General features: G+C 45.6%; 1 long non-coding RNA gene across 1 annotated transcript; it reads right to left on the reverse strand.

The window, feature by feature from the left end:
- Window positions 1-4,981: 4,981 nt before the first annotated feature.
- LOC124264110 lies at window positions 4,982-8,399 on the reverse strand. Its single transcript, XR_006895057.1, has 2 exons — window positions 8,007-8,399; window positions 4,982-7,031 (listed from the first exon to the last, which is right to left on the reverse strand). It is a non-coding gene; the product is annotated as an uncharacterized LOC124264110 (long non-coding RNA).
- Window positions 8,400-19,866: the final 11,467 nt, after the last annotated feature.

Genomic DNA, 19,866 nt, shown 5'->3' on the forward strand with positions numbered 1-19,866 from the left:
TTTAGGCGTTTGTGGACTTCTGGTTTCAGCATGTTATGTTTCTACAGATATCTGCAACCCCTACATGTCAGATGTGATATGTGCCACATGTGTCGGCCCCACGTGTCTGTGGGTATCCAGGAATCAGTGTACAGCCATTACGTGTTTGTGAGTTTCTTGCTATATGTAAGCATTTGACAGACATCTGCAACATTATAAACTGTGCAAAAGTTGTCCGCACCAGTGCAGGCATAGACATTATTACACGAGCATGTGTGTCAAACTACTTATACGAAACGAGTGTGAAATACATATTTTGCACGTGTTTCGTATAAGTCATATGACACACTTGCTCGAGTGTAATAACTTCTTTATTATCCGTTTTATTCATGTACATTTGTGCAGTAAAACCCGGTAAGAAAGTGAGACTATAAGGTGGGCCCCGTCTCGGATATCGCAAATATACGTTACGCTCGCAAAGGGAGCCAGGAACCAGCTTAGTGTGACTGCCCTGTTAATTGACGTCACGATGCATTGTTTAATGACGTCACAGACGACGAAATACTGAAACAATGGTTGCTAGGCACATGTGCACATATGACATTTGTGGCACTGGTTATGTGTTTCACCATATGGATAATAAATGCAGTTATTTACTGACTATCTGCGCTCATTGCCTCGAATTTTCAAAAACGTATTGGTGAATCTACGCCTGCAGTGTGTTGGTGCACGTATACAGTGGTTACGATGTATCTGTGCCTGCTGTGTGTTGATGCACGCCTACATCGGGTACTGTGTATCTGTGTCTGCTGTGTGTTGGTGCACGCCTACAGTGGGTACGGTGTATCTGTGCCTGCTGTGCTGGTGCTGCAGCCTACAGTGGGTACTGTGTATCTGTGCCTGCTGTGTGTTGGTGCACGCCTACAGTGGGTACTGTGTATCTGTGTCTGCTGTATGTTGGTGCACGCCTACAGTGGCTACTATGTATCTGTGCCTGCTGTGTGTTGGTCCACGCCTGCAGTGGGTACTGTGTATCTGTGCCTGCTGTGCTGGTGCCAGCCTACAGTGGGTGCTGTGTATCTGTGCCTGCTCTGTGTTGGTGAACGCCTACAGTGGGTACTATGTATCTGTGCCTGCTGTGTGTTGGTCCACGCTTACAGTGGGTACTGTGTATCTGTGCCTGCTGTGTGTTGGTGCACGCCTACAGTGGGTACCGTGTATCTGTGCCTGCTGTGTGTTGGTGCACGCCTGCAGTGGGTACTGTGTATCTGTGTCTGCTGTGTTGGTGCACGCCTACAGTGGGCGCTGTGTATCTGTTTCTGCTGTGTGTTGGTGCACGCCTGCATTGGGTACTGTGTATCTGTGCTTGCTGTGTTGGTGCACGCCTGCAGTGGGTACTGTGTATCTGTGCCTGCTGTGCTGGTGCCAGCCTACAGTGGGTGCTGTGTATCTGTGCCTGCTGTGTGTTTCTGCACGCCTGCAGTGGGTACCGTGTATCTGTGTCAGCTGTGGTGGTGCCAGCCTACAGTGGGTGTTGTGTATTTGTGCCTGTTGTGTGTTGGTGCACGCCTGCAGTGTGTACTGTGTATCTGTGCCTGCTGTGTGATGGTGCACGCCTACAGTGGGTACTGTGTATCTGTGCCTGCTGTGTTTTGGTGCACGCCTACAGTGGGTACTGTGTATCTGTGTCTGCTGTGTTGGTGCACGCCTACAGTGGGTACTATGTATCTGTGCCTGCTGTGTGTTGGTGCACGCCTACAGTGGGTACTGTGTATCTGTGCCTGCTGTGTGTTGGTGCACGCCTACAGTGGGTAATGTGTATCTGTGCCTGCTGTGTGTTGGTGCACGCCTGCAGTGGGTACTGTGTATCTGTGCCTGCTGTGTGTTGGTGCACGCCTGCAGTGGCTAATGTGTATCTGTGCCTGCTGTGTGTTGGTGCACGCCTACAGTGGGTACTGTGTATCTGTGCCTGCTGTGTGTTGGTGCACGCCTACAGTGGCTACTATGTGTCTGTGCCTGCTGTGTGTTGGTGCACGCCTACAGTGGGTACTGTGTATCTGTGCCTGCTGTATGTTGGTGCACGCCTACAGTGGGTACTGTGTATCTGTGCCTGCTGTGTGTTGGTGCACGCCTACAGTGGGTACTATGTATCTGTGCCTGCTGTGTGTTGGTGCACGCCTACAGTGGGTACTGTGTATCTGTGCCTGCTGTGTGTTGGTGCACGCCTACAGTGGGTACCGTGTATCTGTGCCTGCTGTGTTGGTGCCACGCCTACAGTGGGTACTGTGTATCTGTGCCTGCTGTGTGTTTCTGCACGCCTGCAGTGGGTACCGTGTGTCTGTGTCTGCTGTGTTGGTGCACGCCTACAGTGGGCGCTGTGTATCTGTTGCCTGCTGTGTGTTGGTGCACGCCTGCAGTGTGTACTGTGTGTATCTGTGTCTGCTGTGTTGGTGCACGCCTGCATTGGGTACTGTGTATCTGTGCCTGCTGTGCTGGTGCCAGCCTACAGTGGGTGCTGTGTATCTGTGCCTGCTGTGTGTTTCTGCACGCCTGCAGTGGGTACCGTGTGTCTGTGTCAGCTGTGGTGGTGCCAGCCTACAGTGGGTGTTGTGTATTTGTGCCTGCTGTGTGTTGGTGCACGCCTACAGTGTGCACTGTGTATCTGTTTCTGCTGTGTGTTGGTGCACGCCTGCATTGGGTACTGTGTATCTGTGCCTGCTGTGCTGGTGCCAGCCTACAGTGTGCACTGTGTATCTGTTTCTGCTGTGTGTTGGTGCACGTTTGCAGTGGGTGCTGTGTATCTGTGCCTGCTGTGTGTTGGTGCACGCCTACAGTGGGTACTGTGTATCTGTGTCTGCTGTGTGTTAGTGAACGCCTACAGTGGATACTATGTGTCTGTTCCTGCTGTGTGTTGGTGCACGCCTACAGTGGGTACTGTGTATCTGTGTCTGCTGTGTGTTAGTGCACGTCTGCAGTTGGTACTATGTATCTGTTCCTGCTGTGTGTTTGTGCACGCCTACAGTGGGTACTGTGTATCTGTTCCTGCTGTGTGTTGGTGCACGCCTACAGTGGCTGCTGTGTATCTATGCCTGCTGTGTGTTGGTGCACGTTTGCAGTGGGTGCTGTGTATCTGTGCCTGCTGTGTGTTGGTGCACGTCTGCAGTTGGTACTATGTATCTGTTCCTGCTGTGTGTTTGTGCACGCCTACGGTGGGTACTGTGTATCTGTGCCTGCTGTATGTTGGTGCACGCCTACAGTGGTTACTGTGTATCTGTGCCTGCTGTGTGTTGGTGCACGCCTACAGTGGTTACTGTGTATCTGTGCCTGCTGTGTGTTGGTGCACGCCTACAGTGGTTACTGTGTATCTGTGCCTGCTCTGTGTTGGTGCATGCCTACAGTGGGTACTGTGTATCTGTGCCTGCTCTGTGTTAATGCACGCCTAAAGTGGGTACTGTGTATCTGTGTCTGCTGTGTTGGTGACGCCTACATTTGGTACTGTGTATCTGTGTCTGCTGTGTGTTGGTGCAACCCTACAGTGGCTACTGTGTATCTGTGCCTGCTCTGTGTTGGTGCATGCCTACAGTGGGTACTGTGTATCTGTGCCTGCTCTGTGTTAATGCACGCCTACAGTGGGTACTGTGTATCTGTGTCTGCTGTGTTGGTGACGCCTACATTTGGTACTGTGTATCTGTGTCTGCTGTGTGTTGGTGCAACCCTACAGTGGCTACTGTGTATCTGTGCCTGCTGTGTGTTGGTGCAACCCTACAGTGGGTACTGTGTATCTGTCCACGCTGCTGTGTTGGTGCTGTGTGTGGTGCACCCTACAGTGGCTACTGTGTATCTGTGCCTGCTGTGTTGGTGCACGCCTACAGTGGGTACTGTGTATCTGTGCCTGCTGTGTGTTGGTGCAACCCTACAGTGGCTACTGTGTATCTGTGCCTGCTGTGTGTTGGTGCAACCCTACAGTGGCTACTGTGTATCTGTTCCTGCTGTGTGTTGGTGCAACCCTACAGTGGCTACTGTGTATCTGTGCCTGCTGTGTGTTGGTGCAACCCTACAGTGGCTACTGTGTATCTGTGTCTGCTGTGTGTTGGTGCAACCCTACAGTGGCTACTGTGTATCTGTGCCTGCTGTGTGTTGGTGCACGCCTACAGTGAGTACTGTGTATCTGTGCCTGCTGTGTGTTGGTGCACGCCTACAGTGGCTACTGTGTATCTGTGCCTGCTGTGTGTTGGTGCACGGCTACAATGAGTACTGTGTATCTGTGTGTTGGTGCACGCCTACAGTGGGTACTGGGTATCTGTGTCTGCTATGTGTTAGTGCACGCCTGCAGTGGGTACTGTGTAAATGTGCCTGCTGTGTGTAGGTGCACGCTTGCAGTGGGTACTGTGTATATGTGTCTGCCGTGTGTTGGTGCACGCCTGCAGTGGGTACTGTGTCTGCTGTGTGTTGGCGCACGCCTACAGTGGGTACTGTGCCTACTGTGTTGGTTGACGCCTACAGTGGTACTGTGTATCTGAGCCCCCCGTGTGTTGGTGCGCACCTACAGGTGTCGCCTCATACGCGTGTGGTGTGCCCGCCGGTTGGGGTTAGGCTACAGTTTTATTAGCAACAATGTGGAGAACATTTCCCAGTTTGACGACGTGTCAGTCACAAATACTATGTTTCATGTTCATGTTTCAGCTTATGACCTGATTGACCGTAACATTTGTTTGTGACGTGGAGCAGGATACGCTCACCTTTCAGCAACACTTGATATCACTTTGAAAGCGCTAATGATATAGACGTAGTCGTGCAATCGACACTTGACCGATATTTCTTGTGAACGTGGACAGAATACTGTTGCCTTTTGTTTACTAAGGGGACGAGACTGAAAAATCAAGAATAAATTCTTCTTGTTTTATACAATAAACTCTCTGCACTGGTAAGCAGATATTCGCAGTCTATGGAAGGACCTTAAAGCCGCGCGGGATGTCATTTACAAAAATTACAAGACAATATATAAATTTGAACACCAAAGTTAAGGTAACGTTTATTTATCAGTGTACTTGTCAAGTGCGATTAATACAGGAGACAGGCGCGGCATCGTGTACCAGCAGCGGGGCACGGGGTATCCGCTCTCATTGTGACTTCGGTAGAAATAGGCTTTGGTCATTCCGCCGGTTGGTCACCCACAAGCCCTTATCAGTTCTCCGTCCAGTGACCAGTAGCACACGGGACGAACAAGTGACAAGGAAACGTGAAATTGGTGATATGATGTCGACCGTCGCCACCCGCTTCCACCCCACGACACCTGAAATCGCACACACCCAGGACTGTCACCAAGCGTTCATAAAATCTCAACACCCGAACTCACAACAAAACTCGCACAGGCATGCATGCAATCACACAAACATGCAGTCACACAAATTATTGGACGAAAAACTGATAAGGTGTACAAGCAGAGGCCGAGTTGACTGGAGTCGTCTGTAGTCGCCTGAGGACGGCCGGTGACATCTGAACCAGCTGTGGGTAGATCCTGGGCGTGGTCAATCCTCAGGCGGGTTCAAATCTAGGAAAGTAAAACGTTTGTGACAATAGGCAAACTCTTAAGACTCAATCAAGTTCAGCATCGAGGATATAACCACTAAAAGGACTTGGGTTAGTGGGCTGTTTGGTGCCTGATTAGCTGATTTCCTGGTGGGGATCGGAGGAAATGGACGGTTGCTCCAGTCATGTGGACTGGAGGTGGGGATGTGAAGGATATGGTTGTGGGTTTGTTTTGCAGGGTCTGGTGGGCGAGAGACCGTTACGTGAAATGGGATTGGGTTGGGGGGTTGGGGTTGGGGGGGTGAATGGGTCTGTGATTTTGATGGGTTAGAATATTGAGGTGTTTGAGAGGCAGAGATATTGGGTTAAGTGAGGGGTGGAACCCTAGTACATAATGGTATATTACTCACCTAACAATGTCTGAATCGAGCTTGGTAGTGTATGTCGACATTCGACTGGGAGTGTCAGTGAACTGACCTACATTGTAACGTGCTCCCAGTATGGTGGAGAGGGAAGGCTGAACATCCACCTCCCATGACAAGTATAGACACAGCCAGTGACAGTAGCTGGTCCCAACATGAAAGAGTGATCAGTTTAACAAGGAGAGCTGACAGGCGAATATAATACACCCGGGTTTCGTGCTGGGAAGATGAGTACATAAGAGATAGGGAAAGATAACACATTTTTACCTTTGTCCTAGTTACCTCCCTTGGAATGATCCATATATTAATGTTGCGGTTTCTCCGCGGCTGGTGTTAGCAGGTTGTCGGCGACGTGTCTGTACACATCACATGGGGGGAGACAGGGGGCTCCCCTCTCACCGTACTTATTGACTATCTGGCTGGGGATGTTTGTGAGACAGTGGGAGCAGGCCAGGGGGCTGACACCGAGCCACACACACTGGGTAGGCGAAAGCTACATTGGTATGTGGCCCCATACAGCTGAATATAAGACATGGTGACAAAAACTTGTAATGAAATTAAGACGTTGTGACGTGCGTGAAAATAACATAGTATATCACATGCATTGAAACTATAATTACCAAAGTGCAACAGGCCATGCGTCAGTGGTTACGGTGAATGAATTCACTCAGTCATGCATTAACTGCAATATTCCACCTCCCGGCACCGCAACGTCCTGTCCTGCGCACTGCGCTCCTATATATGTCCATCCCTGAAGGTGAAGGTGACATCCGCCATAGCCACGTCATCGGACGGTTGAAACCATCAGCACTGTATCTGATTGGCTGTGATTTGGAATGCAGCTTGGTCATTGGACAGTCAGATGCCAAGCACAAGACCGGAAGGAGGTGAAATAGTTGGTGAGGACGACGCCAAGGAAGTTTAACACAACACGTGCCCTTATCAGTTTTCCGTCCAGTCTCGCTTAACACACGGGACGAAACAGTGACAAGGAAACGTGATCATGTAGTACGAGATGTTGTGGATCACGTGACACAGCTGGCTGAAACACCATTTTAGAAGTACGTACTTCCGGTAGAAACTTCCGACCGTGTCGGGCAACTGAAAAGGAGAAATGGTATATGTGTACAATCAACATGTCAACCTTCCATCAACTTGTCATATATATGGGCATTGGTCCTGCGGGGAAGTCCAGCGGTGACCCGCCCGCGGCTACAGGAAAGGGGAGTTTACGGCCCCTCAATACCCACATCCCCCTTGACTGGGTTATAGGGGACGGACTACAATTAATGACGTGGGAACAGCTCCCGGCTATCGCTTCACCCCGGTCAGTGTGGGAAACCTAGTAGCTGATGCGACGTGCATTACAACTGTCCTGTATGCTGCATGGGCTGATAATTTAGGGGTCGTGTCTGTCAATTCAATCCATATAGAAATCAATACGCCAGTGAGTTTACCTCTAGGAGGACACATCACACAGTGGCCCTTGAGGATTGTCACACCGGTAATCAGTCCGCGAGACGACACAACGTTAGACGACCTCTACCGTGACGTAATTTGGTTTATGAACCTCTCCCCTCTTCAGCACATCAAGGCATCGACCTTGCCGTGTGAACTGAACCGCTTCATAGTCCTAACCCGAGGTGACGTCGACCAGCTTCAGCGGAGGTCTATAAACCTGTCTAACAATAGCTGATTCAAGTGAATGCCCCTATAATCGACTGATATTTAATACCCAAACACACAGCTGTCGATGTGCCTTAAATAGGCGGTAACATCTGGCGACCTCGTACAGCCACTAGCACCAGCGCCCTGTCCTGCGTATTAAGCAGAAACAGTAGTCCAAACAGTGAACCATTATGAAGTCCAGTCGAATACCTGTAAGTTCAGAAAGTCGTCCTGGCGAGACGACATCGTACAGTCACACATGTATAACATGAAAAGAGGAAAAAACTAAAATAGTTGAAGAAACATAGTTTTCCAAAAGGTACTTTTGTAAGACGCGTATCTGTAGGCAAGTACAGGTGATGTACAGGGCGACAGGTCAAGCCTGCAGGGCGGACTGCGTGGACATACCTGTCTGTGAGGGGCCGACAGCTAGCCATGTGTGTCATCCTCAGATGTCTATCCCAGTAAAAGCGTCCTGGTGTTGTGGCCACGTGTTGTATCAACTATCCCACTTCTGTAATGGCTGACACGGGGACACACTCCTCCCTCGACGGCCCCGACATCACCGTACACATCTGTACAACCAACAGTCCACTCACTGGAGTTCATATCACAATTGATTGCTATCAACAAATGAAGCCAGCACCTCCCTCACATCCACCTAAACTTCTTGAAATCACATGACCTACTTCGCCGCACCACGCGCTATGTTGCGTAGGCCACGGGGTCACGACCTTGCAAATTACTACCTTTCGCGCCAATGAAAATATTCATAGGAGATACGCTCCCCAAAATAGCCTCCCTCAGTAAATACAACCCGGGTACATCGAAGAATACGTTGTAATGCAACTCACATTTCATTGAATTATGCTTAGATGTGATATGCTCGATATGTGAAACCACCACAGTTAACTGGTTTGTACGTCATGTGACATGTAACATTCACAGTATATTTGAACATACTTGAACATATCAATGCAGGTTACAGGTGTTACTGGGTACAGGATAAACCTTGCACAAGTAACAGTGGGATCAGGATACTAGATGTTGTACGAATGCAGTATTAATCTATCAGCATTATCTATATGTACAGCTGACCAGGGTTTACTAGGGTCGTGACCAAATGTTCTAAAAACGGGCAGTAAGTTACTTACGTTCAGCTAGAAAACGGAAGTTCTCCGTGTATCTATCTCTCGCCGTGGTCAAGTGCTGGACATGTGGTGGTGAAGTCCGACCAGCTTCTCCTTTATATGGGGACACACACAGGGGGTTGTTACATTCGGGATTAGCAACACTCGGGTCAAAACAATAGAAGAGGGGAAACGGGTAGTTGCTATCAATCAGCACTTCCAGACAAGGACGGGTGGGGAGGGGGCGGGTGCACTAGCCCCGGGGATTATCTATTGTGGGTCGTACAGTAGGTGTTGTTTTGTTTGGGTTTAAGAATAAGCTATTGTACTCTGCGGGCGTCTGCTAAGAACTTGTGTCAACACAGAAAGCGAGACCGGTTGTTTCAGTCTTATGTCGATATTAAACCTAGACGACTGGAGTAGATTTTATACGTATTACTGAAAGACAAGTGTGTTTCAATTCTTTGAATTTTTATAGCTATCTAATCCGTAGCTTAAATAGTGTAAGGGGATAATACTTGGAGCCGACACCTTGAGTGGAGCTCTTGTAGACAATAGCCTGCATGATGTACTGCAGATGGCAGATTGGGGATGTCACAGGCTTTACAAGACTTAACTAAGACTTTCCGTGTCAGTCAAACAACAGGTTGAACAACAAGTCAAGCAACAGCAATATGTTGGAAGGCGCACGTTAAATCACACCATCACCATCATCATCAAGCAACAACACCAGCCCCAATGCTGACAGAGCAACATACATACTTTGAGAACCAGATCAATATACTAATGTGTACACACATCACTGTAGTATTACATTGATAAACACGTCACTGTAGATAGTTACAGGCCCATGTAGATAGTTACAGGCCCATGTAGATAGTTACAGGCCCATGTAGATAGTTACGAGGGTCGAAAAGCTTTCATTTTATTTTGACGGAATCGTTAGCAATGCCATATCCCAAATTTCACATGTGTGGGCAATGTGGTTAACCAGATATGTGTCATCACAAGGCATTGGGGTATTGCAAAAACAAAATTGCAGAAAATGAAAAACGATTTGTCTTTGGGTACCTCTTGGATAATGGTATGCCCTGAGATAATGTCATAAAATATGTTCAGTATAGTATTGGATGACTTCCCGTCATGATCAACAGTCAAAGATTTGGACTGCCTGCTTTATATTTAGTCGGGGGCTATTTTGTAAGGACACATTGTGTCAAGATATTCAAGCTGGCACTGTTTACAATATATTGTAAGCTGACACTTGTGTGACCATTCAGTATTTGGTTTGAACCCTTGGCATCATGTATGCATAAGTGAAAACACTAGAATAAGCTATGCCGTTATGATTACGTCATCTGAAAGGGAGATGGGTAGTGTCTCCAAAACAAGCTCTTTCAGTCAACATGAAGGGGGGAGTCACTTTAACACGCGATTGTAATTTCAAATTGTTTTTTTTTATAAACTTTAATATCTAAGTGTGATTCAAGTTGACTTCTATCAATCTCAAACACACAAAATATTTCTTGCATATTTTGTTTCCTGAAGTTTTTGATGCATTTATTGTAGATTTTGCATTTTTTTAGGGTAACAAGATAAAAGGTCAAACAAAACGGGGACCGTGAGACTGGAACATAGCAAAACCAAATTACTTGAGCTTGACAGATAATATATACAAACTAAAACAAATAAATAACTGCATTTGTATCGTTTTCTTGGTGATTCTACATACTTTTTGATCGCCCGTCGTACACGCTCATGTAGCAGGAATTCACTGTATATGTGATTATGTACAGGTAACAATAACAACTAACGCTAAATGTCTGAATATATATAATTTTGATAGCAACAAACAAACCCATTTTGAAAAGGAGCCCCAGGGTGACCAGAAATTCAGAACCTGAGTAAATCTAGACTTGCTTCATTTTGGGCTAAACAGCATTGCAGAGAGGGCTAGGCTGTAGGGAAAATAATATGGTTCAGGGCCTAGATTTTCGAAGCTCTCTTGGAGCTAAGATCGTAAGTTAATGTTAATGTATGGCACTTACGACTATCTTAGCTCTAAGAGAGCTAAAATAATCTAGGCCCAGGGACTGTGAGACTGACAAGGGTAATGACCCAAGCTTTATTCCGATTTTGTTGAGCAGAAGGTGTATGCCGCCAATATTACGTTGAGACACACAACACATTGCACCCTTCTATCACAGGTATATTATCATTCATACAGTGTCGTGTAACACAGTGTCCCCTTCTATCACAGGTACATTATCATTCATACAGTGTCGTGTAACACGAGGTACCCTTCTATCACAGGTACATTATCATTTATACAGTGTCGGGTAACACGAGGTACCCTTCTATCACAGGTATATTATCATTCATACAGTGTCGTGTAAACCCAGGGCCTGCTTCTGTCACAGATACTTTATCATTCATACAGAGTCGTGTAACACGAGGTACCCTTCTATCACAGGTATATTATCATTCATACAGTGTCGTGTAAACACAGTGCCTCCTTCTATCACAGATACATTATCATTCATACAGTGTCGTGTAACACGAAGTACCCTTCTATCACAGGTATATTATCATACATACAGTGTCGTGTAACACAATGTACGTCTAAAGTAGTCACGGTGAATATCACTTTCACAGATATTACTCTTGGCCTTGCAGTCAATAGCTCTCCACACATGTAAGGGTTCACTGTTCAGCAATATAACCTAGTGTATTCAGATATTTCAAACGATGATAAGAAGTTATTAATGTGTTTCTTGCCAATAAAGCGTACTGGCAACTGATCTAAACGGAAAGTCATCAGTACATCGCACTTATTAATGAGCTGACCGCACCTGCTAACCAACAACAGAAGGCAGAGTCACACCAAGAAATTCAATTACATTAGAGAAGTGAGTCTCCTAAAACTAAATGAATTCCGCTGCAGTGATAATGGAACGTTTTTGATGAAGGTTGCTGTGACAATGGACAAACTCGCGCATGCGTCGGGAGCCTCGAGGGCGTGCACTGTATAAGATTTCGCGTGTCTAGTCACAGAACTAGTTTAATGAGTGGTGATAGTTGCGTAGCAAGAGTAAGTCAACGAAATACTGTCGTATCCGAGACAAGCTCACCATTTTGTTTGGAGATTCCTCTCCGACACCGGGGCGTTCTCAGTGTCACAGAGATGTTTCAAGTCTACAGAACCAGGGCCGATTATTCTAGGATGTGATAACCCCAGCTCACGCAGCACTTTGCACTCTCGGGAAATGCTGCATCATTTGATTCTCAATTACAGGAAATTCTGTTTAATTTTATCTCCGGAATAAATGTGGCATTGTCTGAATAGTACTGCATGTTTCGCACAATTGCGTTACACAACGGTCTGGTCTGAGGAAGTTGCTGGTCCCTGATAACGTTATTGTGTTACTGTGAGCTAGGCCCCGACAGAAGCTGAATTAGGCAAATGTAATCCACAACTCTGATTTCTTTCGACCCTGCCCCCCTCCTCCTCCCAAACGCAGTATGTTAAACGTCCATGGACACGGCCGAATTAATGTACATTCGGCAACCAACCACGTGACCTACCAAGAAAGGGTGTAACCATTTAGTATATTTAAAACACAATCGGAGGGTTGACATCACGTTCTACACTACACCATCAGATGGCCTACACTAACAACTACCTAATACTTGATTCAACCACGCCTCCTGGTAGGCTGCATTCATTGAAACAGACTCTATAACACCCAGTAATATCCCAAACGTCAACTCCATAGTGACACCAAATCATATGCCAAACGCCAACTTGATAGTGACACACAGTCATATCCCAAAAGTTTACTGCATAGTGACACCCAATCATATCCCAAACCTTTACTGCATAGTGACACCCGGTCATATCCCAAACCTTTACTGCATAGTGACACAGTCATATACCAAACCTTTACTGCATAGTGACACACAGTCATATCCCAAACCTTTACTGCATAGTGACACCCAGTCATATCCCAAACCTTTACTGCATAGTGACACCCAATCATATCCCAAACCTTTACTGCATAGTGACACCCAATCATATCCCAAACCTTTACTGCATAGTGACACCCAATCATATCCCAAACCTTTACTGCATAGTGACACCCAATCATATCCCAAACCTTTACTGCATAGTGACACCCAATCATATCCCAAACCTTTACTGCATAGTGACACCCAGTCATATCCCAAACCTTTACTGCATAGTGACACCCAATCATATCCCAAACCTTTACTGCATAGTGACACCGGTCAATCATATCCCAAACCTTTACTGCATAGTGACACCCAGTCATATCCCAAACCTTTACTGCATAGTGACACACAGTCATATCCCAAACCTTTACTGCATAGTGACACCCAATCATATCCCAAACCTTTACTGCATAGTGACACCCAATCATATCCCAAACCTTTACTGCATAGTGACACCCAATCATATCCCAAACCTTTACTGCATAGTGACACCCAATCATATCCCAAACCTTTACTGCATAGTGACACCCAGTCATATCCCAAACCTTTACTGCATAGTGACACCCAATCATATCCCAAACCTTTACTGCATAGTGACACCCAATCATATCCCAAACCTTTACTGCATAGTGACACCCAGTCATATCCCAAACCTTTACTGCATAGTGACACCCAGTCATATCCCAAACCTTTACTGCATAGTGACACCCGGTCATATCCCAAACCTTTACTGCATAGTGACACCCAATCATATCCCAAACCTTTACTGCATAGTGACACCCAGTCATATCCCAAACCTTTACTGCATAGTGACACCCAGTCATATCCCAAACCTTTACTGCATAGTGACACCCAATCATATCCCAAACCTTTACTGCATAGTGACACCCAGTCATATCCCAAACCTTTACTGCATAGTGACACCCAATCATATCCCAAACCTTTACTGCATAGTGACACCCAATCATATCCCAAACCTTTACTGCATAGTGACACCCAGTCATATCCCAAACGTCAGCTAACTAATGACACCCAGTATGACAGATTAAACGTCTTCAAATACAAACGTCACCACATACATATCTTCATTTACTACGATAGAGCAGCACGTCTGCGACGATGTATCTTGTTGTCATGGAGTTAAGGATGAATCAGAACCACATATTGAAGCACGTGCTTCTGTACCAGGTTACATCAATCCTCGACACCTACCTGATACAGTTGGCCACGTAGCGGGTGCCATACTGGTGTTAGTTGTTGGCGGTAGTTACGTAAGGTCGCCGTCCATCCAGCTCAACACACAGACATCCTTCTGTAAGAGAAAGATTCCCAATTACAACAAGCGTTGAGTTTAACAAAGTATTCGTCAGTTCTTTGTTCGTTATGTTTGGGGCGTTCCGTTGGTTGCCATAGTAACAGTCTTTGTTGTGGCTAAGTCGGGTGAGCAGGCGGACAGAGGAGAGGACGGACACGTGGGGTGACAGTCGACACCGCGTCGTTACTGACGTGAAGTGGGGCACATGGGGGGAGGAAAGGGTGGGGAAGGTGGTGATGGCAATGTCACTTCTGTATCACCCCATTTCTTGAAAATCCAACAACGATACAATTTACCACAGTAACTTTCTATAAATGATTCTAAACTCTATGAACGTACACGAAACAACTTTCCGTTGTGTTTCATGACGAATATGACTGTTTATGGAGCTGCAATTCCTGAAAGGTGCAGACTACGTGGCACACTAGTCTTCATTTTGACCTTACCAGCATTACCTTAACACAAAAAACAGTTCCTTCAGACGTTAGCCAGCGACAAGCGTTAGCTGATTAATAACATCACACTCACGTCAACGTACGGTATGGCTTGACAACCTGATCACTGACGTATCTCGGAATTGTGTCACGCTCCATGACTCCGTAAGGTCACAGCGTACAGGTTACAGACGTATAACCTCACGCAAAACCCCAACCAACTTGAAAGGTTCCAAATACTGGCATTCTGAGTTGTTGTGAACTGTGATGACTAGTTATTGAACAGCAATTCTAGGTGGGTTACATTTGATATCGATCAGTGATTTTGTCAATTCTTGAGGGGATCATGCAATCTAAATATGTAATGTTGCACGTGCTGTGTACACTTCAGGGACATTACAGGAGTGTGATATCATGTAGTATACATCAGATGTGTGATACCCTGTAGTAGTCACCAGATGTGTGGTGTCCTGTAGTAAACACCAGATGTGTGATATCCTGTAGTAAACACAAGATGTGTGATATCCTGTAGTACACACCAGATGTGTGGTGTCCTGTAGTAAACACCAGATGTGTGATGCCCTGTAGTATACACCAGATGTGTGATGCCCTGTAGAATACACCAGATGTGTGATGCCCTGTAGTATACACCAGATGTGTGATATCCTGTAGTATACACCAGATGTGTGATATCCTGTAGTATACATCAGATGTGTGATATCCTGTAGTATACACCAGATGTGTGATATCCTGTAGTATACACCAGATGTGTGATGCCCTGTAGTATACACGTGATGTGTGATACTCTGTAGTATACACCAGTCGGTGATACCATGTAGTATACACCAGATGTGTGATATCCGGTAGTATACACCAGATGTGTGATGCCCTGTAGTATACATCAGATGTGTGATATCCTGTAGTATACACCAGATGTGTGATATCCTGTAGTATGCACCAGATGTGTGATGCCCTGTAGTATACACCAGATGTGTGATATCCTGCAGTATACACCACATGTGTGATATCACGTAGTATACACCAGATGTGTGATACCCTGTAGTATACACCAGATGTGTGATGCCCTGTAGTATACATCAGATGTGTGATATCCTGTAGTATACACCAGATGTGTGATATCCTGTAGTATGCACCAGATGTGTGATGCCCTGTAGTATACACCAGATGTGATATCCTGTAGTACACACCAGATGTGTGATGCCCTGTAGTATACACCAGATGTGTGATGCCCTGTAGTATACACCTGATGTGTGATATCCGGTAGTATACACCAGATGTGTGATGCCCTGTACACGAGCTCTGTGATGCCCTGAACTATAAACCAGACATGTGATGCCCTGTAGTATACACCAGATGTGTGCTACCCTGTAGTATATACCAGATGTGTGATGCCCTGTAGTATACACCAGATGTGTGATATCATGTAGTATACACCAGATGTGTGGTGCCCTGAAGTATACACCAGATGTGTAATACCCTGTAGTATACACCAGATGTGTGATATCCTATAGTATACACCAGATGTGTGATGCCCTGTACACGAGCTCTGTGATGCCCTGAAGTATACGCCAGACATGTGATGCCCTGTAGTATACATCAGATGTGTGATACCCTGTAGTATACATCAGATGTGTGATGCCCTGTAGTATACACCAGATGTGTGATGCCCTGTAGTATACACCAGATGTGTGATGCCCTGTAGTATACAGCAGATGTGTGATACCCTGTAGCATACACCAGATGTGTGATATCCTGTAGTATACACAGATGTGTGATATCCTGTAGTATACCCCAAATGTGTGATATCCTGTAGTATACACCAGATGTGTGATACCCTGTAGTATACATCAGATATGTGATATCCTGTAGTATACACCAGATGTGTGATATCATGTAGTATACACCAGATGTGTGATACCCTGTAGTATACAAGTGATGTGTGATGCCCTGTAGTATACACCACATGTGTGATGCCCTGTAGTATACACCAGATGTGTGATGCCCTGTAGTATACACCACATGTGTGATGCTCTGTAGTATACACCAGATGTGTTATATCCTGTAGTATACACCACATGTGTGATGCCCTGTAGTATACACCAGATGTGTGATGCCCTGTAGTATACAAGTGATGTGTGATGCCCTGTAGTATACATCAGATGTGTTATATCCTGTAGTATACACCACATGTGTAATGCCCTGTAGTATACACCAGATGTGTGATGCCCTGTAGTATACAAGTGATGTGTGATGCCCTGTAGTATACACCAGATGTGTGATGCCCTGTAGTATACACCAGATGTGTGATGCCCTGTAGTATACACCAGATGTGTGATATCCTGTAGTATACACCACATGTGTGATGCCCTGTAGTATACACCAGATGTGTGATGCCCTGTAGTATACACCAGATGTGTGATATCCTGTAGTATACACCAGATGTGTGATATCACGTAGTATACACCAGATGTGTGATACCCTGTAGTATACACCAGATGTGTGATGCCCTGTAGTATACATCAGATGTGTGATATCCTGTAGTATACATCAGATGTGTGATATCCTATAGTATACACCAGATGTGTGATGCCCTGTACACGAGCTCTGTGATGCCCTGAAGTATACGCCAGACATGTGATGCCCTGTAGTATACATCAGATGTGTGATACCCTGTAGTATACATCAGATGTGTGATGCCCTGTAGTATACACCAGATGTGTGATGCCCTGTAGTATACACCAGATGTGTGATGCCCTGTAGTATACAGCAGATGTGTGATACCCTGTAGCATACACCAGATGTGTGATATCCTGTAGTATACACAGATGTGTGATATCCTGTAGTATACCCCAAATGTGTGATATCCTGTAGTATACACCAGCTGTGTGATACCCTGTAGTATACATCAGATATGTGATATCCTGTAGTATACACCAGATGTGTGATACCATGTAGTATACACCAGATGTGTGATACCCTGTAGTATACAAGTGATGTGTGATGCCCTGTAGTATACACCACATGTGTGATGCCCTGTAGTATACACCAGATGTGTGATGCCCTGTAGTATACACCACATGTGTGATGCCCTGTAGTATACACCAGATGTGTTATATCCTGTAGTATACACCACATGTGTGATGCCCTGTAGTATACACCAGATGTGTGATGCCCTGTAGTATACAAGTGATCTGTGATGCCCTGTAGTATACACCAGATGTGTTATATCCTGTAGTATACACCACATGTGTGATGCCCTGTAGTATACACCAGATGTGTGATGCCCTGTAGTATACAAGTGATGTGTGATGCCCTGTAGTATACACCAGATGTGTGATGCCCTGTAGTATACACCAGATGTGTGATGCCCTGTAGTATACACCAGATGTGTGATATCCTGTAGTATACACCACATGTGTGATGCCCTGTAGTATACACCAGATGTGTGATGCCCTGTAGTATACACCAGATGTGTGATACCCTGTAGTATACACCAGATGTGTGATATCCTGTAGTATACACCAGATGTGTGATGCCCTGTAGTATACACCAGATGTGTGATACCCTGTAGTATACAGGTTATGTGTGATATCCTGTAGTATACACCAGATGTGTGATGCCCTGTAGTATACACCAGATGTGTGATGCCCTGTAGTATACACCAGATGTGTGATACCCTGTAGTATACACGTGATGTGTGATATCCTGTAGTATACACCAGATGTGTGATGCCCTTCACACGAGCTCTGTGATGCCCTGTAGTATACGCCAGACATGTGATGCCCTATATCATCTATCTATCTGATGTCGTTATACTTTCCGCTCTCTTTATCCGTATGAAGCAAGGTTAATGAAACCCTCTGACGGGGTGCTCGAGGTAACAATACGGAGATTTCATTAGAAACATGCATAAAAAGTAGAAGTAACCTTTCATAAATATTCCCCCGTTTCTCCAATTACTAGCTTAAATTAGCATACCTCTGTATTATTACACGTAATATGATCCGGCGACCACAAAATATTGGAAAAGAAGAGCTAGAGAGGTAGAATCGATACTCTTAACACAAACGTGATATGTAAATATAATACGTTGCTAGGAGACTAACGTTCTAAATCAATATATCTTCTTTATGGAAACACACACAAGATATTCCAGATAATTGGTTTTAGATACAGATGTGGACAATATGTAGGGAGGGCTACTCTTTAGTTTCCCAGGAAAATTACAGAGTGTCTTATAAGTCATTTTCATATTAAATGGGAACTGCTCTGTCATACATAAATGCTCATTTCGCCTGAACAAGTAAAACATCTAACGCCGTCTAAGAGAACAACATCCCGCTATTAAGTCCTGGCGGAACTATTTGAGAGGGAACCCGCACTTGTGATACACAGAACATTAGTTTTTCAGAAGCTATCTTTTCAGCCAACAGTTTAAATGAGAGTACTTCATGTAAAACGTCTGTTGCTTTAAACACGGAGAACGGAGAAAAATTATAGAGATCATTCGCGGTACTTGATGGAATCCTGCATGTGGAAGACATCCCAGATGCTGGCAGTGAAGAAGCATTAGCAGGCAATCGATGGGTGTACGAGCCCTTTCACTAAAACAAACCGTGCTAATTATTGCCTGTCGTACATGAGGCCACCCAGGGGCGGCTGGAAAACACACAGCCTCATTCCAGCTTGAGTAAATCGATTGTATAATCTCTTATGTAAGTAGAAGCGATCATGTGCTACCAGAGTTGTGGTCGAGGCTTGTTGGGAGATGCAGTAGGTGCTGGGCGAACTCCCAGGCAAGGGAGCATGTGTGCCATTTCAGATATTTACAAACTTAAAATCCAAATTTAAATTGAAAATACCGAAATCATACCCTCTAGAATTAACATGAAGAAATAGGACAGTTACTGCTTGTTTATTAACTAAGCAACATTTCCCAAATGGATGTTCCATATCGTCATGTTACGATCTCACAAATCTCTATATCTAACGGGTGATCGTAGTAGAAGTGATTATATGTACTTCATATCCGGTATTAAACTTAATTAAATGCTTGTCATTCAGTGCGATGAATCATTTGAATCATTGACAGAACTGAAAGTTACTGGAGTACACGTCCATGTCGATGGGCCTCGCCAGGCTAACGTAAACGACCTGACAAAAGCTGGCGGTTATCTCCCTTGCATTCAGTCTGTTTAGCGTGCGTGCTTGACCCTGGCCACACCAGTTCGGCTGGTTCGAACACACAAGACCAATTAGTCAGTTTCCTGAGTGGCAATGAAGCTGGTACGACCGTGTGTGTGTCGCAACAACCCCAAAACCAGGACACTTATCACATCTCAATACTGGCTTGGCTT

This window comes from Haliotis rubra, unplaced genomic scaffold (assembly GCF_003918875.1).
Source record: "Haliotis rubra isolate DU_JTF1 unplaced genomic scaffold, ASM391887v1 Scf1203, whole genome shotgun sequence".
Taxonomy (NCBI): Eukaryota; Metazoa; Mollusca; class Gastropoda; order Lepetellida; family Haliotidae; genus Haliotis; species Haliotis rubra.